Source organism: Tursiops truncatus, unplaced genomic scaffold (assembly GCF_011762595.2).
Source record: "Tursiops truncatus isolate mTurTru1 unplaced genomic scaffold, mTurTru1.mat.Y mat_scaffold_95_arrow_ctg1, whole genome shotgun sequence".
In the NCBI taxonomy this organism is placed as follows: Eukaryota; Metazoa; Chordata; class Mammalia; order Artiodactyla; family Delphinidae; genus Tursiops; species Tursiops truncatus.
In genome coordinates this window covers 117,013-141,337 of record NW_022983466.1, presented here as the reverse complement: position 1 = coordinate 141,337, position 24,325 = coordinate 117,013, and the positions used below count along the sequence as shown (strand labels likewise).

The window sequence follows — 24,325 nt, the reverse complement described above, 5'->3', positions numbered from 1 at the left end:
AAGGGGCATAAACGCAGCAGTGATAGGATTGGAGAGGTTCGGTGAGCAAATGAAGACCCTTTGAAGTCATATTGCATGGTACCCATTCCACGGGTTCTCAACTACTCCAGGTTTAAGGTATTCTTCCTTCAGCTAAAACATGCATGTGGAACCCAGAGTATGATCAACCATGTGATCGGGAGACGTGTTCAAATATGTCTCAGTTTTCCTCCCCTGGTACTCGGGTGCAACATTCCAGACGCTTTACTAACACTCTCCCCGACTTGGAGAGTCAGTCCCTTTAACCTCCTGTTTGGCCCAGTTTGCAATTTCTGCGGAAGATGAACAGGAATAGCGAGAACCAATGAGAGGACTAGCTGGAGGTGTCTGGACGGGCAAATTTAACTCTCATTTCCCACCAGGAAGAGGAATTAACCAAAGGCTCAGCGTGCCGTGCCGGAACCAGATTAGGGCCTGAAGCCATCCTGCGGTGTTGCGGCCAGGTCACAAGAAAGCGAGTTGAAGAAAGGAGCTCAGGGGCACTGTAATTCACAAACCTGCAGAGTTATAAATGACAGCTATCGTCCAAAAATAGACTGAAGTAAGGCTGCCAAGAGGACTTGAAAGCGGGGCAGAATTGCAGGAAACCGATTTCAGGAGGTAGACTGGAATTGCATTGAAAGCATAGGAAAAGAGGCAGAACGTCCACAATGATGCACTTGGCCAAAAAGGGCGTATGCGTTTTTTCCTGAATATATTCAGGAAAAAACGCATACGCCCTTTTTGGCCAACCAAGCAAGCTTGCAAAGGAAATCTGCACTACAATGAAGTCTCACTTCCCCCCGGTCAAAAGGGCCATCTGAAAAAAGTGTAAAATCCAGAAAGGCAGGACAGGCCATGGAGAACTGGGAGCCTTGTTATGCTGATGGGCGGGATGTAAATTGCCAACAGACACTCGGGAGAAGTGTATGGTGTTTCCTGAAACATCTAAAAAACAAAGCAACAGAGCCTAGGGCACTTCCACTTATGGTCCTATAGCTTAGGGAAATTAAAATCAAAAAGACACAGCCACCCCAAAGTTTGGGACGCCTCTGTTTACAAGAACCTCGTTTACAGTACAAGTTCAATATCACAGAAAGTGAAAAATGGATAAAGAACTTGTGGTACTTACGTACAATGCAGTATCACTCAGCAATGAAATCTATGTCATCAGGCCCGTAGCAGCATAATGAGTGGATTCAGGTACGATGATTCTAACTGAAATAAGTCACACAGAAAAAGAAACATCATAAGATATCACTAATACACGGAATGTAAACTTGGCTACACAGGAACTGAATTCCAAAACAGAACAGGGTCTCAAATTTAGAAAACCAACTTATGCTTGCTTAAGGGGAAAGGTGAGTTGGGGTGCTGCATAAAACCAGAGATTGAAATGAGCACAGATAAAGTTCCTTAAGCCAAATATGGAATAGACAAGAGCTACTCCTTGCTCAACGAAATGGACTCAACACCGCATATTAAACGCCTAAGAATGTACCTGACTAGTAAGTATCTTAAAACCTATGGATTGCTATGTCTCCGAAAGAGAATCAAGCATGTGTACAGGGGCATAAACGCAGCAGTGATAGGATTGGAGAGGTTCGGTGAGCAAATGAAGACCCTTTGAAGTCATATTGCATGGTACCCATTCCACGGGTTTCAACTACCCAGGTTTAAGGTATTCTTCCTTCAGCTAAAACATGCATGTGGAACCCAGAGTATGATCAACCATGTGATCGGGAGACGTGTTCAAATATGTCTCAGTTTTCCTCCCCTGGTACTCGGGTGCAACATTCCAGACGCTTTACTAACACTCTCCCGACTTGGAGAGTCAGTCCCTTTAACCTCCTGTTTGGCCCAGTTTGCAATTTCTGCGGAAGATGAACAGGAATAGCGAGAACCAATGAGAGACTAGCTGGAGGTGTCTGGACGGGCAAATTTAACTCTCATTTCCCACCAGGAAGAGGAATTAACCAAAGGCTCAGCGTGCCGTGCCGGAACCAGATTAGGGCCTGAAGCCATCCTGCGGTGTTGCGGCCAGCTCACAAGAAAGCGAGTTGAAGAAAGGAGCTCAGGGGCACTGTAATTCACAAACCTGCAGAGTTATAAATGACAGCTATCGTCCAAAAATAGACTGAAGTAAGGCTGCCAAGAGGACTTGAAAGCGGGGCAGAATTGCAGGAAACCGATTTCAGGAGGTAGACTGGAATTGCATTGAAAGCATAGGAAAAGAGGCAGAACGTCCACAATGATGCACTTGGCCAAAAAGGGCGTATGCGTTTTTTCCTGAATATATTCAGGAAAAAACGCATACGCCCTTTTTGGCCAACCAAGCAAGCTTGCAAAGGAAATCTGCACTACAATGAAGTCTCACTTCCCCCCGGTCAAAAGGGCCATCTGAAAAAAGTGTAAAATCCAGAAAGGCAGGACAGGCCATGGAGAACTGGGAGCCTTGTTATGCTGATGGGCGGGATGTAAATTGCCAACAGACACTCGGGAGAAGTGTATGGTGTTTCCTGAAACATCTAAAAAACAAAGCAACAGAGCCTAGGGCACTTCCACTTATGGTCCTATAGCTTAGGGAAATTAAAATCAAAAAGACACAGCCACCCCAAAGTTTGGGACGCCTCTGTTTACAAGAACCTCGTTTACAGTACAAGTTCAACATCGCAGAAAGTGAAAAATGGATAAAGAACTTGTGGTACTTACGTACAATGCAGTATCACTCAGCAATGAAATCTATGTCATCAGGCCCGTAGCAGCATAATGAGTGGATTCAGGTACGATGATTCTAACTGAAATAAGTCACACAGAAAAAGAAACATCATAAGATATCAGTAATACACGGAATGTAAACTTGGCTACACAGGAACTGAATTACAGAACAGAACAGGGTCTCAAATTTAGAAAACCAACTTATGCTTGCTTAAGGGGAAAGGTGAGTTGGGGTGCTGCATAAAACCAGAGATTGAAATGAGCACAGATAAAGTTCCTTAAGCCAAATATGGAATAGACAAGAGCTACTCCTTGCTCAACGAAATGGACTCAACACCGCATATTAAACGCCTAAGAATGTACCTGACTAGTAAGTATCTTAAAACCTATGGATTGCTATGTCTCCGAAAGAGAATCAAGCATGTGTACAGGGGCATAAACGCAGCAGTGATAGGATTGGAGAGGTTCGGTGAGCAAATGAAGACCCTTTGAAGTCATATTGCATGGTACCCATTCCACGGGTCTTCAACTACTCCAGGTTTAAGGTATTCTTCCTTCAGCTAAAACATGCATGTGGAACCCAGAGTATGATCAACCATGTGAATCGGGAGACGTGTTCAAATATGTCTCAGTTTTCCTCCCCTGGTACTCGGGTGCAACATTCCAGACGCTTTACTAACACTCTCCCGACTTGGAGAGTCAGTCCCTTTAACCTCCTGTTTGGCCCAGTTTGCAATTTCTGCGGAAGATGAACAGGAATAGCGAGAACCAATGAGAGACTAGCTGGAGGTGTCTGGACGGGCAAATTTAACTCTCATTTCCCACCAGGAAGAGGAATTAACCAAAGGCTCAGCGTGCCGTGCCGGAACCAGATTAGGGCCTGAAGCCATCCTGCGGTGTTGCGGCCAGGTCACAAGAAAGCGAGTTGAAGAAAGGAGCTCAGGGGCACTGTAATTCACAAACCTGCAGAGTTATAAATGACAGCTATCGTCCAAAAATAGACTGAAGTAAGGCTGCCAAGAGGACTTGAAAGCGGGGCAGAATTGCAGGAAACCGATTTCAGGAGGTAGACTGGAATTGCATTGAAAGCATAGGAAAAGAGGCAGAACGTCCACAATGATGCACTTGGCCAAAAAGGGCGTATGCGTTTTTTCCTGAATATATTCAGGAAAAAACGCATACGCCCTTTTTGGCCAACCAAGCAAGCTTGCAAAGGAAATCTGCACTACAATGAAGTCTCACTTCCCCCCGGTCAAAAGGGCCATCTGAAAAAAGTGTAAAATCCAGAAAGGCAGGACAGGCCATGGAGAACTGGGAGCCTTGTTATGCTGATGGGCGGGATGTAAATTGCCAACAGACACTCGGGAGAAGTGTATGGTGTTTCCTGAAACATCTAAAAAACAAAGCAACAGAGCCTAGGGCACTTCCACTTATGGTCCTATAGCTTAGGGAAATTAAAATCAAAAAGACACAGCCACCCCAAAGTTTGGGACGCCTCTGTTTACAAGAACCTCGTTTACAGTACAAGTTCAACATCGCAGAAAGTGAAAAATGGATAAAGAAGTTGTGGTACTTACTTACAAATGCAGTATCACTCAGCAATGAAATCTATGTCATCAGGCCCTTAGCAGCACAATGAGTGGATTTAGGTATGATGATTCTAACTGAAATAAGTCACACAGAAAAAGAAACATCATAAGATATCAGTAATACACGGAATGTAAACTTGGCTACACAGGAACTGAATTACAGAACAGAACAGGGTCTCAAATTTAGAAAACCAACTTATGCTTGCTTAAGGGGAAAGGTGAGTTGGGGTGCTGCATAAAACCAGAGATTGAAATGAGCACAGATAAAGTTCCTTAAGCCAAATATGGAATAGACAAGAGCTACTCCTTGCTCAACGAAATGGACTCAACACCGCATATTAAACGCCTAAGAATGTACCTGACTAGTAAGTATCTTAAAACCTATGGATTGCTATGTCTCCGAAAGAGAATCAAGCATGTGTACAGGGGCATAAACGCAGCAGTGATAGGATTGGAGAGGTTCGGTGAGCAAATGAAGACCCTTTGAAGTCATATTGCATGGTACCCATTCCACGGGCTTCAACTACCCAGGTTTAAGGTATTCTTCCTTCAGCTAAAACATGCATGTGGAACCCAGAGTATGATCAACCATGTGATCGGGAGACGTGTTCAAATATGTCTCAGTTTTCGTACCCTGGTACTCGGGTGCAACATTCCAGACGCTTTACTAACACTCTCCCTGACTTGGAGAGTCAGTCCCTTTAACCTCCTGTTTGGCCCAGTTTGCAATTTCTGCGGAAGATGAACAGGAATAGCGAGAACCAATGAGAGACTAGCTGGAGGTGTCTGGACGGGCAAATTTAACTCTCATTTCCCACCAGGAAGAGGAATTAACCAAAGGCTCAGCGTGCCGTGCCGGAACCAGATTAGGGCCTGAAGCCATCCTGCGGTGTTGCGGCCAGCTCACAAGAAAGCGAGTTGAAGAAAGGAGCTCAGGGGCACTGTAATTCACAAACCTGCAGAGTTATAAATGACAGCTATCGTCCAAAAATAGACTGAAGTAAGGCTGCCAAGAGGACTTGAAAGCGGGGCAGAATTGCAGGAAACCGATTTCAGGAGGTAGACTGGAATTGCATTGAAAGCATAGGAAAAGAGGCAGAACGTCCACAATGATGCACTTGGCCAAAAAGGGCGTATGCGTTTTTTCCTGAATATATTCAGGAAAAAACGCATACGCCCTTTTTGGCCAACCAAGCAAGCTTGCAAAGGAAATCTGCACTACAATGAAGTCTCACTTCCCCCCGGTCAAAAGGGCCATCTGAAAAAAGTGTAAAATCCAGAAAGGCAGGACAGGCCATGGAGAACTGGGAGCCTTGTTATGCTGATGGGCGGGATGTAAATTGCCAACAGACACTCGGGAGAAGTGTATGGTGTTTCCTGAAACATCTAAAAAACAAAGCAACAGAGCCTAGGGCACTTCCACTTATGGTCCTATAGCTTAGGGAAATTAAAATCAAAAAGACACAGCCACCCCAAAGTTTGGGACGCCTCTGTTTACAAGAACCTCGTTTACAGTACAAGTTCAACATAGCAGAAAGTGAAAAATGGATAAAGAACTTGTGGTACTTACGTACAATGCAGTATCACTCAGCAATGAAATCTATGTCATCAGGCCCTTAGCAGCATAATGAGTGGATTCAGGTACGATGATTCTAACTGAAATAAGTCACACAGAAAAAGAAACATCATAAGATATCAGTAATACACGGAATGTAAACTTGGCTACACAGGAACTGAATTACAGAACAGAACAGGGTCTCAAATTTAGAAAACCAACTTATGCTTGCTTAAGGGGAAAGGTGAGTTGGGGTGCTGCATAAAACCAGAGATTGAAATGAGCACAGATAAAGTTCCTTAAGCCAAATATGGAATAGACAAGAGCTACTCCTTGCTCAACGAAATGGACTCAACACCGCATATTAAACGCCTAAGAATGTACCTGACTAGTAAGTATCTTAAAACCTATGGATTGCTATGTCTCCGAAAGAGAATCAAGCATGTGTACAGGGGCATAAACGCAGCAGTGATAGGATTGGAGAGGTTCGGTGAGCAAATGAAGACCCTTTGAAGTCATATTGCATGGTACCCATTCCACGGGTCTTAAACTACTCCAGGTTTAAGGTATTCTTCCTTCAGCTAAAACATGCATGTGGAACCCAGAGTATGATCAACCATGTGATCGGGAGACGTGTTCAAATATGTCTCAGTTTTCCTCCCCTGGTACTCGGGTGCAACATTCCAGACGCTTTACTAACACTCTCCCCACTTGGAGAGTCAGTCGCCTTTAACCTCCTGTTTGGCCCAGTTTGCAATTTCTGCGGAAGATGAACAGGAATAGCGAGAACCAATGAGAGACTAGCTGGAGGTGTCTGGACGGGCAAATTTAACTCTCATTTCCCACCAGGAAGAGGAATTAACCAAAGGCTCAGCGTGCCGTGCCGGAACCAGATTAGGGCCTGAAGCCATCCTGCGGTGTTGCGGCCAGCTCACAAGAAAGCGAGTTGAAGAAAGGAGCTCAGGGGCACTGTAATTCACAAACCTGCAGAGTTATAAATGACAGCTATCGTCCAAAAATAGACTGAAGTAAGGCTGCCAAGAGGACTTGAAAGCGGGGCAGAATTGCAGGAAACCGATTTCAGGAGGTAGACTGGAATTGCATTGAAAGCATAGGAAAAGAGGCAGAACGTCCACAATGATGCACTTGGCCAAAAAGGGCGTATGCGTTTTTTCCTGAATATATTCAGGAAAAAACGCATACGCCCTTTTTGGCCAACCAAGCAAGCTTGCAAAGGAAATCTGCACTACAATGAAGTCTCACTTCCCCCCGGTCAAAAGGGCCATCTGAAAAAAGTGTAAAATCCAGAAAGGCAGGACAGGCCATGGAGAACTGGGAGCCTTGTTATGCTGATGGGCGGGATGTAAATTGCCAACAGACCACTCGGGAGAAGTGTATGGTGTTTCCTGAAACATCTAAAAAACAAAGCAACAGAGCCTAGGGCACTTCCACTTATGGTCCTATAGCTTAGGGAAATTAAAATCAAAAAGACACAGCCACCCCAAAGTTTGGAACGGCTCTGTTTACAAGAACCTCGTTTACAGTACAAGTTCAACATCGCAGAAAGTGAAAAATGGATAAAGAAGTTGTGGTATTTACTTACAAAGCAATATCACTCAGCAATGAAATCTATGTCATCAGGCCCTTAGCAGCACAATGAGTGGATTCAGGTATGATGATTCTAACTGAAATAAGTCACACAGAAAAAGAAACATCATAAGATATCAGTAATACACGGAATGTAAACTTGGCTACACAGGAACTGAATTACAGAACAGAACAGGGTCTCAAATTTAGAAAACCAACTTATGCTTGCTTAAGGGGAAAGGTGAGTTGGGGTGCTGCATAAAACCAGAGATTGAAATGAGCACAGATAAAGTTCCTTAAGCCAAATATGGAATAGACAAGAGCTACTCCTTGCTCAACGAAATGGACTCAACACCGCATATTAAACGCCTAAGAATGTACCTGACTAGTAAGTATCTTAAAACCTATGGATTGCTATGTCTCCGAAAGAGAATCAAGCATGTGTACAGGGGCATAAACGCAGCAGTGATAGGATTGGAGAGGTTCGGTGAGCAAATGAAGACCCTTTGAAGTCATATTGCATGGTACCCATTACACGGGTCTCAACTATCCAGGTTTAAGGTATTCTTCCTTCAGCTAAAACATGCATGTGGAACCCAGAGTATGATCAACCATGTGAACGGGAGACGTGTTCAAATATGTCTCAGTTTTCCTCCCCTGGTACTCGGGTGCAACATTCCAGACGCTTTACTAACACTCTCCCCACTTGGAGAGTCAGTCCCTTTAACCTCCTGTTTGGCCCAGTTTGCAATTTCTGCGGAAGATGAACAGGAATAGCGAGAACCAATGAGAGACTAGCTGGAGGTGTCTGGACGGGCAAATTTAACTCTCATTTCCCACCAGGAAGAGGAATTAACCAAAGGCTCAGCGTGCCATGCCGGAACCAGATTAGGGCCTGAAGCCATCCTGCGGTGTTGCGGCCAGCTCACAAGAAAGCGAGTTGAAGAAAGGAGCTCAGGGGCACTGTAATTCACAAACCTGCAGAGTTATAAATGACAGCTATCGTCCAAAAATAGACTGAAGTAAGGCTGCCAAGAGGACTTGAAAGCGGGGCAGAATTGCAGGAAACCGATTTCAGGAGGTAGACTGGAATTGCATTGAAAGCATAGGAAAAGAGGCAGAACGTCCACAATGATGCACTTGGCCAAAAAGGGCGTATGCGTTTTTTCCTGAATATATTCAGGAAAAAACGCATACGCCCTTTTTGGCCAACCAAGCAAGCTTGCAAAGGAAATCTGCACTACAATGAAGTCTCACTTCCCCCCGGTCAAAAGGGCCATCTGAAAAAAGTGTAAAATCCAGAAAGGCAGGACAGGCCATGGAGAACTGGGAGCCTTGTTATGCTGATGGGCGGGATGTAAATTGCCAACAGACACTCGGGAGAAGTGTATGGTGTTTCCTGAAACATCTAAAAAACAAAGCAACAGAGCCTAGGGCACTTCCACTTATGGTCCTATAGCTTAGGGAAATTAAAATCAAAAAGACACAGCCACCCCAAAGTTTGGACGGCCTCTGTTTACAAGAACCTCGTTTACAGTACAAGTTCAACATCGCAGAAAGTGAAAAATGGATAAAGAAGTTGTGGTATTTACTTACAAAGCAATATCACTCAGCAATGAAATCTATGTCATCAGGCCCTTAGCAGCACAATGAGTGGATTCAGGTATGATGATTCTAACTGAAATAAGTCACACAGAAAAAGAAACATCATAAGATATCAGTAATACACGGAATGTAAACTTGGCTACACAGGAACTGAATTACAGAACAGAACAGGGTCTCAAATTTAGAAAACCAACTTATGCTTGCTTAAGGGGAAAGGTGAGTTGGGGTGCTGCATAAAACCAGAGATTGAAATGAGCACAGATAAAGTTCCTTAAGCCAAATATGGAATAGACAAGAGCTACTCCTTGCTCAACGAAATGGACTCAACACCGCATATTAAACGCCTAAGAATGTACCTGACTAGTAAGTATCTTAAAACCTATGGATTGCTATGTCTCCGAAAGAGAATCAAGCATGTGTACAGGGGCATAAACGCAGCAGTGATAGGATTGGAGAGGTTCGGTGAGCAAATGAAGACCCTTTGAAGTCATATTGCATGGTACCCATTCCACGGGTTTCAACTACCCAGGTTTAAGGTATTCTTCCTTCAGCTAAAACATGCATGTGGAACCCTAGAGTATGATCAACCATGTGATCGGGAGACGTGTTCAAATATGTCTCAGTTTTCCTACCCTGGTACTCGGGTGCAACATTCCAGACGCTTTACTAACACTCTCCCCACTTGGAGAGTCAGTCCCTTTAACCTCCTGTTTGGCCCAGTTTGCAATTTCTGCGGAAGATGAACAGGAATAGCGAGGACCAATGAGAGGCTTGCTGGAGGTGTCTGGACGGGCAAATTTAACTCTCATTTCCCACCAGGAAGAGGAAATTAACCAAAGGCTCAGCAGTAGCCGTGCCGGAACCAGATTAGGGCCTGAAGCCATCCTGCGGTGTTGCGGCCAGCTCACAAGAAAGCGAGTTGAAGAAAGGGAGCTCAGGGGCACTGTAATTCACAAACCTGCAGAGTTATAAAATGACAGCTATCGTCCAAAATAGACTGAAGTAAGGCTGCCAAGAGGACTTGAAAGCGGGGCAGAATTGCAGGAAACCGATTTCAGGAGGTAGACTGGAATTGCATTGAAAGCATAGGAAAAGAGGCAGAACGTCCACAATGATGCACTTGGCCAAAAAGGGCGTATGCGTTTTTTTCCTGAATATATTCAGGAAAAAACGCATACGCCCTTTTTGGCCAACCAGCAAGCTTGCAAAGGAAAATCTGCACTACAATGAAGTCTCACTTCCCCCCGGTCAAAAAGGGCCATCTGAAAAAAGTGTAAAAATCCAGAAAGGCAGGACAGGCCATGGAGAACTGGGAGCCTTGTTATGCTGATGGGCGGGATGTAAATTGCCAACAGACCACTCGGGAGAAGTGTATGGTGTTTCCTGAAACATCTAAAAAACAAAGCAACAGAGCCTAGGGCACTTCCACTTATGGTCCTATAGCTTAGGGAAATTAAAATCAAAAAGACACAGCCACCCCAAAGTTTGGGAACGCTCTGTTTACAAGAACCTCGTTTACAGTACAAGTTCAATATCAGCAGAAAGTGAAAATGGATAAAGAAGTTGTGGTATTTACGTACAAATGCAGTATCACTCAGCAATGAAATCTAGTGTCATCAGGCCCTTAGCAGCACAATGAGTGGATTCAGGTATGATGATTCTAACTGAAATAAGTCACACAGAAAAAGAAACATCATAAGATATCAGTAATACACGGAATGTAAACTTGGCTACACAGGAACTGAATTACAGAACAGAACAGGGTCTCAAATTTAGAAAACCAACTTATGCTTGCTTAAGGGGAAAGGTGAGTTGGGGTGCTGCATAAAACCAGAGATTGAAATGAGCACAGATAAAGTTCCTTAAGCCAAATATGGAATAGACAAGAGCTACTCCTTGCTCAACGAAATGGACTCAACACCGCCATATTAAACGCCTAAGAATGTACCTGACTAGTAAGTATCTTAAAAACCTATGGATTGCTATGTCTCCGAAAGAGAATCAAGAGTGTGTACAGGGGCATAAACGCAGCAGTGATAGGATTGGAGAGGTTCGGTGAGCAAATGAAGACCCTTTGAAGTCATATTGCATGGTACCCATTACACGGGTTCCAACTACCCAGGTTTAAGGTATTCTTCCTTCAGCTAAAACATGCATGTGGAACCCAGAGTATGATCAACCAGTGTGAACGGGAGACGTGTTCAAATATGTCTCAGTTTTCCTCCCCTGGTACTCGGGTGCAACATTCCAGACGCTTTACTAACACTCTCCCGACTTGGAGAGTCAGTCCCTTTAACCTCCTGTTTGGCCCAGTTTGCAATTTCTGCGGAAGATGAACAGGAATAGCGAGAACCAATGAGAGACTAGCTGGAGGTGTCTGGACGGGCAAATTTAACTCTCATTTCCCACCAGGAAGAGGAATTAACCAAAGGCTCAGCGTGCCGTGCCGGAACCAGATTAGGGCCTGAAGCCATCCTGCGGTGTTGCGGCCAGCTCACAAGAAAGCGAGTTGAAGAAAGGAGCTCAGGGGCACTGTAATTCACAAACCTGCAGAGTTATAAATGACAGCTATCGTCCAAAAATATACTGAAGTAAGGCTGCCAAGAGGACTTGAAAGCGGGGCAGAATTGCAGGAAACCGATTTCAGGAGGTAGACTGGAATTGCATTGAAAGCATAGGAAAAGAGGCAGAACGTCCACAATGATGCACTTGGCCAAAAAGGGCGTATGCGTTTTTTCCTGAATATATTCAGGAAAAAACGCATACGCCCTTTTTGGCCAACCAAGCAAGCTTGCAAAGGAAATCTGCACTACAATGAAGTCTCACTTCCCCCCGGTCAAAAGGGCCATCTGAAAAAAGTGTAAAATCCAGAAAGGCAGGACAGGCCATGGAGAACTGGGAGCCTTGTTATGCTGATGGGCGGGATGTAAATTGCCAACAGACACTCGGGAGAAGTGTATGGTGTTTCCTGAAACATCTAAAAAAACAAAGCAACAGAGCCTAGGGCACTTCCACTTATGGTCCTATAGCTTAGGGAAATTAAAATCAAAAAGACACAGCCACCCCAAAGTTTGGGACGCCTCTGTTTACAAGAACCTCGTTTACAGTACAAGTTCAATATCACAGAAAGTGAAAAATGGATAAAGAACTTGTGGTACTTACTGTACAATGCAGTATCACTCAGCAATGAAATCTATGTCATCAGGCCCGTAGCAGCATAATGAGTGGATTCAGGTAGGATGATTCTAACTGAAATAAGTCACACAGAAAAAGAAACATCATAAGATATCAGTAATACACGGAATGTAAACTTGGCTACACAGGAACTGAATTACAAAACAGAACAGGGTCTCAAATTTAGAAAACCAACTTATGCTTGCTTAAGGGGAAAGGTGAGTTGGGTGCTGCATAAAACCAGAGATTGAAATGAGCACAGATAAAGTTCCTTAAGCCAAATATGGAATAGACAAGAGCTACTCCTTGCTCAACGAAATGGACTCAACACCCCATATTAAACGCCTAAGAATGTACCTGACTAGTAAGTATCTTAAAACCTATGGATTGCTATGTCTCCGAAAAGAGAATCAAGCGATGTGTACAGGGGCATAAACGCAGCAGTGATAGGATTGGAGAGGTTCGGTGAGCAAATGAAGACCCTTTGAAGTCATATTGCATGGTACCCATTCCACGGGTTCAACTACTCCAGGTTTAAGGTATTCTTCCTTCAGCTAAAACATGCATGTGGAACCCAGAGTATGATCAACCATGTGATCGGGAGACGTGTTCAAATATGTCTCAGTTTTCGTCCCCTGGTACTCGGGTGCAACATTCCAGACGCTTTACTAACACTCTCCCCACTTGGAGAGTCAGCGCCTTTAACCTCCTGTTTGGCCCAGTTTGCAATTTCTGCGGAAGATGAACAGGAATAGGCGAGAACCAATGAGAGACTAGCTGGAGGTGTCTGGACGGGCAAATTTAACTCTCATTTCCCACCAGGAAGAGGAATAACCAAAGGCTCAGCGTGCCGTGCCGGAACCAGATTAGGGCCTGAAGCCATCCTGCGGTGTTGCGGCCAGGTCACAAGAAAGCGAGTTGAAGAAAGGAGCTCAGGGGCACTGTAATTCACAAACCTGCAGAGTTATAAATGACAGCTATCGTCCAAAAATATACTGAAGTAAGGCTGCCAAGAGGACTTGAAAGCGGGGCAGAATTGCAGGAAACCGATTTCAGGAGGTAGACTGGAATTGCATTGAAAGCATAGGAAAAGAGGCAGAACGTCCACAATGATGCACTTGGCCAAAAAGGGCGTATGCGTTTTTTCCTGAATATATTCAGGAAAAAACGCATACGCCCTTTTTGGCCAACCAAGCAAGCTTGCAAAGGAAATCTGCACTACAATGAAGTCTCACTTCCCCCCGGTCAAAAGGGCCATCTGAAAAAAGTGTAAAATCCAGAAAGGCAGGACAGGCCATGGAGAACTGGGAGCCTTGTTATGCTGATGGGCGGGATGTAAATTGCCAACAGACACTCGGAGAAGTGTATGGTGTTTCCTGAAACATCTAAAAAACAAAGCAACAGAGCCTAGGGCACTTCCACTTATGGTCCTATAGCTTAGGGAAATTAAAATCAAAAAGACACAGCCACCCAAAGTTTGGGACGCCTCTGTTTACAAGAACCTCGTTTACCGTACAAGTTCAATATCACAGAAAGTGAAAAATGGATAAAGAACTTGTGGTACTTACGTACAATGCAGTATCACTCAGCAATGAAATCTATGTCATCAGGCCCGTAGCAGCATAATGAGTGGATTCAGGTACGATGATTCTAACTGAAATAAGTCACACAGAAAAAGAAACATCATAAGATATCACTAATACACGGAATGTAAACTTGGCTACACAGGAACTGAATTCCAAAACAGAACAGGGTCTCAAATTTAGAAAACCAACTTATGCTTGCTTAAGGGGAAAGGTGAGTTGGGGTGCTGCATAAAACCAGAGATTGAAATGAGCACAGATAAAGTTCCTTAAGCCAAATATGGAATAGACAAGAGCTACTCCTTGCTCAACGAAATGGACTCAACACCCCATATTAAACGCCTAAGAATGTACCTGACTAGTAAGTATCTTAAAACCTATGGATTGCTATGTCTCCGAAAGAGAATCAAGCGTGTGTACAGGGGCATAAACGCAGCAGTGATAGGATTGGAGAGGTTCGGTGAGCAAATGAAGACCCTTTGAAGTCATATTGCATGGTACCCATTACACGGGTCTCAACTCTCCAGGTTTAAGGTATTCTTCCTTCAGCTAAAACATGCATGTGGAACCCAGAGTATGATCAACCGTGTGATCGGGAGACGTGTTCAAATATGTCTCAGTTTTCCTCCCTGGTACTCGGGTGCAACATTCCAGACGCTTTACTAACACTCTCCCGACTTGGAGAGTCAGTCCCTTTAACCTCCTGTTTGGCCCAGTTTGCAATTTCTGCGGAAGATGAACAGGAATAGGGAGAACCAATGAGAGACTAGCTGGAGGTGTCTGGACGGGCAAATTTAACTCTCATTTCCCACCAGGAAGAGGAATTAACCAAAGGCTCAGCGTGCCGTGCCGGAACCAGATTAGGGCCTGAAGCCATCCTGCGGTGTTGCGGCCAGCTCACAAGAAAGCGAGTTGAAGAAAGGAGCTCAGGGGTACTGTAATTCACAAACCTGCAGAGTTATAAATGACAGCTATCGTCCAAAAATATACTGAAGTAAGGCTGCCAAGAGGACTTGAAAGCGGGGCAGAATTGCAGGATACCGATTTCAGGAGGTAGACTGGAATTGCATTGAAAGCATAGGAAAAGAGGCAGAACGTCCACAATGATGCACTTGGCCAAAAAGGGCGTATGCGTTTTTTCCTGAATATATTCAGGAAAAAACGCATACGCCCTTTTTGGCCAACCAAGCAAGCTTGCAAAGGAAATCTGCACTACAATGAAGTCTCACTTCCCCCCGGTCAAAAGGGCCATCTGAAAAAAGTGTAAAATCCAGAAAGGCAGGACAGGCCATGGAGAACTGGGAGCCTTGTTATGCTGATGGGCGGGATGTAAATTGCCAACAGACACTCGGGAGAAGTGTATGGTGTTTCCTGAAACATCTAAAAAACAAAGCAACAGAGCCTAGGGCACTTCCACTTATGGTCCTATAGCTTAGGGAAATTAATATCAAAAAGACACAGCAACCCCAAAATTTGGGACGGCTCTTTTTACAGGAATCTCTTCTAGCGGCACAAGTTAAATATCCCAGAGAGCAAATAATGGATAAGAAGTTGCGGTACTTATGTACAACAGAATACCACTCAGCAATGAAATCTATGTCACCAGGCCCGTACCAGCATAATGAGTGGATTGAGGCACGATGATTCTAAGTGAAATAAGTCACACAGAAAAAGAAACATCATAAGGTATCACTAATACACGGAATGTGAACTTGGCTACACATGAACTGAATTACAAAACAGAACAGGGTCTCAAGTTTAGAAAACCAACTTATGCCTGCTTAAGGGGGAAGGTGAGTTGGGGTGCTGCATAAAAGCAGAGTTTGAAATTAGCACAGATACCGTTCCATAAGCCAAATATGTAATAGACAAGAGCCTACCCCTTGCTCAACGAAATGGATTCAACAATGAGGTATCACCTCACACCTGGTAGAATAGGCATCATTAGAAAATCTACAAACAAAAAATGCTGGAAAGGGTGTGGAGAAAAGGAACCCTCTTCCACTATTGTTGGGAATATAAATTGATACAGTCATTATGGAGAACAATATGGAATTTCTTAAGAAACTAACAATAGAATTACCATATGATACAGCAATCCCAGTACTGGACATATACCCAGACAAAACCATAAATCAAAAAGAGTCATTCACCGCAATGTTCATTGCATCACTATTTACAATATCGAGGTAATGGAAGCAACCTAAATGCCCACAGACAGACGAATGCATAAAGCTGTGGTACATATATAAAATGGAATATTACTAAGCCATGAAAAGGAATGAAATTGGGTCATTTGTAGAGACGTCGATGGATCTAGAGACTGTCATACAGAGTGAAGTAAGTCAGAAAGAGAAAAACAAATCTTGTATATTCATGCATATATGTGGAACCTAGAAAAACTGTACAGATTAACCATTTTGCAAGGCATAAATAGAGCAACAGATGTAGACAACAAACGTATGGACAACAAGGGGGGAAAGCTGTTGGGGGGGTGGTGGTGGGAGGAGTTGAGAGACTGGGATTGGCATGTATACATTTATATGTATAAAATAGATAACCAATAAGAACCTGCTGTATAAAAATATAAAATAAAATTCAAAATTAAAAAGAAATAAAATTTAAAAAATAAAACAGAAAAAACAATTATTCCCTGCACATACATGTATTTATATGAATAAATTATTTCCATGCTTATATCTGTAAATACAAAAAAGAGGAATAAAATCTACCTTGAACCAAAAACGAAAAAGAGAAAAAAAACACAGAACCCACCAGTTACACAGAGGAAAACCGTATCAGGGCACTTGCTCCAGTTGTAAACAATTCTGAAGTTGGTCAGTGGTGGGGAATCGTCTCCCATTCAGCCAGCAGCCCCCACGCAACAAGCGTCCTCATTGCAAAGCTGGGGCACCGTGCCGAGGCATCTGTGAGTAAACGTGAGCTGAGCCCCAGGCCAGTTGCTGCTGAACTATTCCCACCCGTCCCAGGTAAAACACCTGAATATATACAAGGACTTGAAAGCCTAGAGGAAGGGCCATAGAGCCACACGAGTGACAGCATGCCGGCCGACTTGGTGCCTGCAGGCCAGCCAGGATGGTCCTGGCCCTGGGTGCTCTTCTGGAAGATTTCCATTTCCCTGCCTGAGATACCCGTCCTGTCCCTGCCCCCACTGCTTTTTTCCTTCCTCACCTCTGCCCAGGGAGAAATTCCAGCAGCAGGTATGGGTGACACATCCTCTTCTTTAGCAGGTGGCAGCCTGGCAACTGCTGCAGAAAGTCCAGCAGAGCCCCACTCACACTGGGCCACCCACAAAGCCGTGGCCTCTCACTCCCTCCCACCAGCCCAGCCCCGAGACTGCTGACAGGGCAGAGAAAATGGCGTCAGGCACGGCTGCAGGGGCTCTTGCTGCCTGGAGTGGTATTTATATTGATCTCAACCCAGGCACACCTGGGGAGGGCTGGCCGGCACGGTAAGGCTGCCCAGGTCAGCCAATCATCACCCCTCAGGGGCTCACAGTTGCAGAAAATGGAACTTGCTGAACCGGCCAGGTCCAAGGAACAGGTGTGGGCTCCTGAGAGTCAGGATAGACAAGGGGCTGCAGCTTTGGCTTGTTTTCTAATCATTTTATCTGGCCCATGAGTGGGAGACAACTTCAAGAAAACCCTCTCCTAATGAGAGGAACCCAGGAGTCAGGGAGAGGAGGGGTGGGTGGTGGTTGGAGACAGAGGCCTGGTGCCCCGGGTGCAGTGGAAGTCTCTGGAAGACCAGGTGGAGGGAGGCCTCACGGAGTGATGCCCAGGGTCACAGACCTGTCGCAGCTGCTGTTTGTTAGTTCAAGTCCTGCTCTGAGGTGCTCTGTGTCAGCTCTGAGCGACAGGTGAGCTGGGGGTGCTCTGCAATGAGGGCTATGTGCACGGTTCCTGTGTGCCCAGCCCTGCCACGGTACCTGCAAGGGTAGCTCTGTATCCTGGGAGGGGCCTGACCACGAGAGCCCCGTGGGCTGGGGTGGGGGTGGGGTACCTGCCCAGGTGAGCTCCATATTCTGGGATTGGTCTGACCACGAGAGCCCCATGGGCTGCTGGGGACCTGGTAAAGGATGTCAGGACAGTCAGTGAAGCCACCGAGGATATACCTCCAGTTGCTCCTAATTCCTACACCCTGCTGGTCATTCTACCAACCACCAGGACATGGTATTCTGTATTAGTCTTCAATGATGCCTTCTTTTGTATTCCATTAGTCCCAGAGTCACAAGAAATTTTGGCTTGTGAGTGGCAGGACTCAACATACAACTAAAACAATACTTCCGGGCCGTCTGGCCCCAAGGGTGCAAAAATTCCCACACCATCTTTGGGGAAAGCTTAGCTAAAGACCTAAAAGTTCTACCTCTGGAAAAGGAAACCCTCCTTCAATATGCAGACGACATTCTGATCACCAGCCCTACTAAGGAGGCCTCTGAACTACCAAGCCAATAAAGGATAGAAGTTGTCCAAGAAAAAGCTCAAATATCACAGACTGCGGTGACCTGCCTGGGCTTCATTCTCACAGAAGGTCAGAGAAGCCCATCCCAGGAAAGGGAAGAAACCATTTTCAGCCTTACCCCTTTCTAAAACTAGAAGACAGCTTAGGGGTTCCTGGGGAGGCCAGGGTTTGCTGCTTCTGGATCCCTAACTACAGTCTACTAGCTGGGCCTCTATATGAAACACTGAAAGGAAAAGATGATGATCCTTTTGAATAGAATCCAGAAGTGGCCTTTCAAGAATGGAAAGAGCAGTCAATTCAGACCCTTGCCCTGGAACTCCCTAATTTAGCTAAACCCTTTGACCTTTACATTCCCGGTGAAAGGTGAATCGCCATTGGAGAATTAGTGCAAAAACTGGGACCACTTGAAATGGAACAATGCAAGAATGCCATCCAGGTAGGATAAACTACGGTCACTAAGGGGCTTGGCCCACTGCCACATCTGGCCAAGATACTGGCGGTATCTAAAAACCTGGAAATCAGCAGCCCAAAAGGCCACCTCCCTCCTAAGGGAAAAGGACCCCACGTGGTGATCCTAACCACCAACCATGCCCTGAAGTTGCAGGGTTCGCTCCGTGGGCACACCGACCTCGAGTGAGGAGGCCCTCCAACTCCAACATCCAGAGAGATAACCGGGGGCAACAGGGCACCATGACGACTCGTGTGAACATCACTTGACCTGGAGTTTCTCTCATAAAACAACAAGAGTGTGTAACAAAAGAGTAGACTACTGCTTGCAGGACTTACTGCACCCAGAGGGGAGCTAATAATCTTGGCGGGGGAACAGTATACCACACTGTCACCATAGAAAAGCCTACAGACACCGTGATGATGGTGGCCAATAAGACCGGCTGGACTCCTGTTTACTTCAAAAGGCTGTTGACTCAGTGGCCATCATGGTCCTTGATCACCACTGACCCTGGACTGTCTGGGAGTTGAGCGGGCAGGGCTCTGACACCTGGTGCTGTTTGTACGTTAATTCAGGGGCCTAATTGAAGAAAGCGCAGACTACTGGTCAGAGCATCTAGGCTGGCAGAAACGGTCAGCCTAAGGTGGCCGAACAAATGTGGGGCGGGGTGAAACCGGCCCCCACAGCGTCTCTGCACATCTCTTTCCTGGACCCTTAAAGGTCATTAGAATCTATAACACTTCCAATGCTGGTGCTCAGGTGGACGAGCAGGGAGGCAGGGGTCCTGGGGACAATCAACGTCACCGGGAGGCTGCTGGGGAGAAGCTCTGACCCTCGCCCCAGGGTATGAGGGCTCCCAACTCAGCACTCAGCAGTTACAGAAGAAGGGTCTGCACCCTCAGCACTCCAAGAATGAGGAACGGGACAAAAGGCAGAGGAGGGGTTTGTCCCCAGCAAAGCCCATTAAAAATCCCTGGGAGATAAAAATAGAATCTGGGCAATAAAGTCAAGTCTAACCTTTTTTATCCTTTGTGCTTTGTCTAATTTCACGTGCTCCTAGGGTCCCGCATGCAGAGGTTCCACACCCGGCACTTCAGACCAGATTTCCTAGTGCAGAATGGCTGGGTCGACACCTCAGCTCCTGGGGCCCAGTGCAGACTCCACGATATAGAGCCTGAGCTACAGCCAACCCGGCCCTCGAGAGCTCCGCCGCCTCCCTCCCTCCCACTGACTCTGACAGGATCTCTACACAGCAGCCCAGCCCACAGCCCACGGGGTAGTGCATGCTCTCACCTCTCCATTCTCTGATCAAAATATAAAGTTTCCTTTGCTTGTGAACCAAACTCAGTCTCGATCTGTTGGCCCCAATGACACTGGGCAGGGGGACACTTGTTGGGGTCCACTCTGGAGGATCAGTAACAGAAATTGAGACTATTGTAACCTCAATGAACAGATGTGTGAGCCAAACTGTAGTTAACATAGAACAGTGTATAAGGCTCGGGTAAAATAAGATGTTTTTAACACTTCCATTTGATATTTCCATCACTTTTTATAAGCAAGTTCAGTGAAAAGGTTTGTCTTATTTGTCAGGTCAATATTAGAGAAATGAAGTGATTTCTTTCCAAGGATGTACATCTAATAATCTTGGTTAAACCTTCAATCTTGTTTTAAATGCTTTTCCATTGAAAATGATACCTCTCTTTCAGCTCCCCCATTTCTGAGAAGTATAAAATCTTATAATTTATTATTACCAAAGGGGAAAGGTGGGAGGAGGGATAAATTAACAGTTTGGAATTAACACATACACACTGCTATGTATAAAATAGATCATCAACAAGGAACTACTGTATAGCACAGGGAACTACACTCAACATTTTGCAATAACCTATAAGGGGAAATAATCTGAAAAAGAATAGATATTTTTATTGACATCATCTATCAATGACAGTTAAAGTGTAGCCTAAGGGAAGCTGGTGGTGAGTGCTTCTGACCCTGAAGACTTCAATCATCTAAAGTTTGGACTCTGCCTACTTCCCAAGGCCCTTAATGAACATATGTGTAGCCGTAGCTTAAAAACTTCCCCAGTTTGGGTTTCGGGGAGACACTGATTTTGAAAAAGCCCTGGTGTTCTCCTTACATGAATGGGACTCTTCCTACTGCTAAAACATGTCTGTCACACCCAGAGGATGGTATACCATCTGATCGGGAAGAGTTTGGAAAAGGCATCTCATCTCCTCATCTCCTGGTGCTCGGGTTCACCCCTCCAGCGTCTTTACTAACAGTCTCCCCACTTGGAGATGTCAGCACTGTCAACATCCTGTTGCGTACAGTTTGGAATTTGTCCAGAGGATGAAGCGGAAGGATGAGGAACAATGAGAGACAAGTCCTAGGTGTTCAGACAGGCACATGTCACTCTAATTTCCAATCAGGAAGACGAATTGACCAAAGGCTAGGGTTGCCCATGGAAACAGTATAGGGCTTGAGGAAATCCTGCTGCTTTGTGGCCAGTTCCCATAAACACAAGTTGAACAATGGAACTCAGGGGCAGTAAAATTCACAAAACTGCAGAGTTGAAAATATCCATCACTGAAAAATGTCTTGAGGAAAGTCAGAGAAAAGGACTTGTAAGCAAGGGAGAATGGCAGGAAAGGGATTTGAGGAGGTAGAAAGGACTCGCCATTAAGCACAAGAAAAGGAGCTGAACATTGCCAACATTGCAGTTGGCCAAAAAGGGTGTATGCGTTCTTTTCTGTATATATTCAAGAAAAGGGCATACACTTTTTTAGCCAACCAAACAGGTGGGCACTGGAAGTCAATACTACAAAAGATATCACTTCGCATCAGTCAGAAGAGCCATCCTCATAAAGCGTAAACAACAGAAATGCAGGACAGGGCAACGAGAAGAGGGAGCCCTGTGAGACTTATAGTGGAAATGTATATTGCCAACGGCCATTCTGGAGAAGTGTATTGTGTTTACTAAAGCATCTAAAAAATGAGCTACAGAGCATAGGGCACTTGCACTCATGGGCGTATATCTTGGGAAAAACAAAAATCGAGAGGACACAGGCACCCCAATGTTTACCCCCTCTCTGTTTAAAAGATCCTCGACTAGGATATAACTTAAATGTCTCTGGAGGGAAAAAATGGATAGAGATGTGGTACTTAGGTAGAGTGGAATATTATTCAGCCTGGAAATCAATGAAATATGGCCAGTTGTAACAACTCCGGAGGAGTTACGTATGATCATTCTAAGTGACAGAATTCAAAAAGAAAAAGACACATATCATAAGATATCACTTAAAGGTGGAATCCAAAATGGCTACACATGAAATAAATTACAAAACAAAAACATAGTCAAATATGTAGAAAACACGCATAAGGCTGCTAAACGGGAAAGGTGGGGAGGGGTGAGGCATCATCCAGGAGGTTGAAATTAGCAAAGATACCATTCCAAATACCAAACTGATAATCAACAAGGCCTACACGGTAGCTAAAAGAACTGCACTCAGCACACTCAAGTCACCGGAAAAGAATATATACGACTGGTAAGAATCTGAAAAAGAATTTATTGATGTCTCTCTGTACGTGAATCAAGTGGATGTACAGCAGCAAGAAACAGAGCTTTGAAAATCAGCTGTAACCAATATAGTAATAAATTGAAAAAAATAAACGACAGAGAGACAGAGAAAACCTCTTACAACTTTTCCTCAGGGACGGTGATGCAACATGGATTGAACACATCTAGACCCACAGCAGGATGAGACATAAGGCTGGAAACTGTTTGCGCTAAGAGAAATGTGAGGTTGGGTGAGGAAATGCACACCCTTTAAAGTAATACTACCTGGTACCCATTCAATGGGTCCCAAATCTGCAGGTTCAAGGGATCTTCCTACAGCTAAAACATGCATGGAAAACCCAGAGGACTGTACACCATGTGATCGGGAGATGTGTCTAAAATGCACCTCATTTATCCTCTCCTGGTGCTCCTGTTCACCATTCCAGCCACGCTACTTAGAATCTCCCCACTTGGAGAATCAGCACATTTAAACTTCTGTTTCACACATTTTGCAAATTGTGAGGAGGATGAACGGGAAGAGGGGGAACCAATGAGAGAATAGTTGTAGGGGTTTGGACGGGCACATATCACTCTAATTTCCCATTAAGAATAAGAATTAAAGAAAGGCTCAGCCTGCCTCGCCGGAGCCAAAATAGGGCCTGAAGCAATCCTGCGGGTTTGAGGCCAGCTCACAAAAGAGCAACTTAAAAAATGGAGCTCAGGGTCACTGCAATTCACAAACCTGCAGAGTTATAAATGAAAACTAACGTCCAAAAATATGTTGAGGTAAGGCAAAGAAGAGGATCTGAATGCAAGACAGAATTGCAAGAAACAGATTTCAAGAGATAGATTGGACTCGTCTTTAACGCACATGAAAAGCGGCAGAATTTCGACAATGATGCAGTTGGCCCAAAAGGGCGTATGCGTTTTTTCCTGATTATATCCAGGAAAAAACGCATACGCACTTTATGGGCAACGAAGCAAGCAAGCAATGCAAATGTGCACAACAAAGAAGTCTCACTTCCCACCGGTCAAAAGGGCCATCCTAAAAAATTGTAAAAACCAGAAATGCAGGACAGGCCATGGAGAACAGGGAGCCTTTATACGCTGATGGGCAGTGTGTGAACTGCCCAAGAGCCACTCTGGAGAAGTGTATGGGTGGTTCCTAAATCATGCTAAAAAACAGAAGCTACAGAGCATAGGACACCTTCCAATCATTGGGAGTATATCTAGGGAAGTCTAAAAATCAACAAAACACAAGCACACCACAGTTTAGGGCTACTCTGTTTACAAGAACCTCACTTCAGTAACACCTTACATATCCACCAGGAAAGAGAACAATGGATAAAGAAGATGTGGTACTTATGTACAATGGAATATCTCTTCACCATGAAATCAAATGTAATAAAGCTAGGTAGAAGGATAAAAGAGTGGATTTAGGTCCGATAATACTACTTGACAATAAGTCAAACAGAAAAAAGAAACATATCATAAAGATATCACTTATAGAGTGAGTGGTAAATATGGCTGCACAAGAAATGAATTACAGAACAGAACAGTGTCTCACATTTAGAACACACACTTGATTCCCTTATGGAGATATATCAATACATGGGTTTTAAGATTCTTATTCCTCAGATATATTTCTCTGCGGTGTATAGGGTGTGTTGAGGCCAGTTACATTGAGTCAAGGTGTAGATCTTGTCTAATTACTATTGGTTTATTGAAAGGTTGAATCTGTGCTAATTTGCAAACTCTGGTTTATGCATCACCTCACCCACCTCTCCTTTCCCCTTAAGCTGACATAAGTTGGTGTTGCTAAATGTGAGACACGGTTCTGTTCTGTAAATTCATTTCTTGTGCAGCCATATTTACCTCCCTGTCTATAAGTGATATCGTATGATATGTTTCTTTTTCTGTTTGACTTATTTCAAGTAGTATTATCGGACCTAAATCCACTCTTTATCCTTCTACTAGCCTTATTACATTGATTTCATGGTGAAGAGATAT

General features: G+C 44.6%; 1 long non-coding RNA gene across 1 annotated transcript; it reads right to left on the bottom strand.

The window, feature by feature from the left end:
• Positions 1–1,780: 1,780 nt before the first annotated feature.
• LOC141277799 (uncharacterized) lies at positions 1,781–5,934 on the bottom strand. Its single transcript, XR_012329649.1, has 3 exons — positions 5,896–5,934; positions 2,731–2,816; positions 1,781–1,892 (listed from the first exon to the last, which is right to left on the bottom strand). It is a non-coding gene; the product is annotated as an uncharacterized lncRNA (long non-coding RNA).
• Between the last annotated feature and the right edge of the window lie 18,391 nt (positions 5,935–24,325).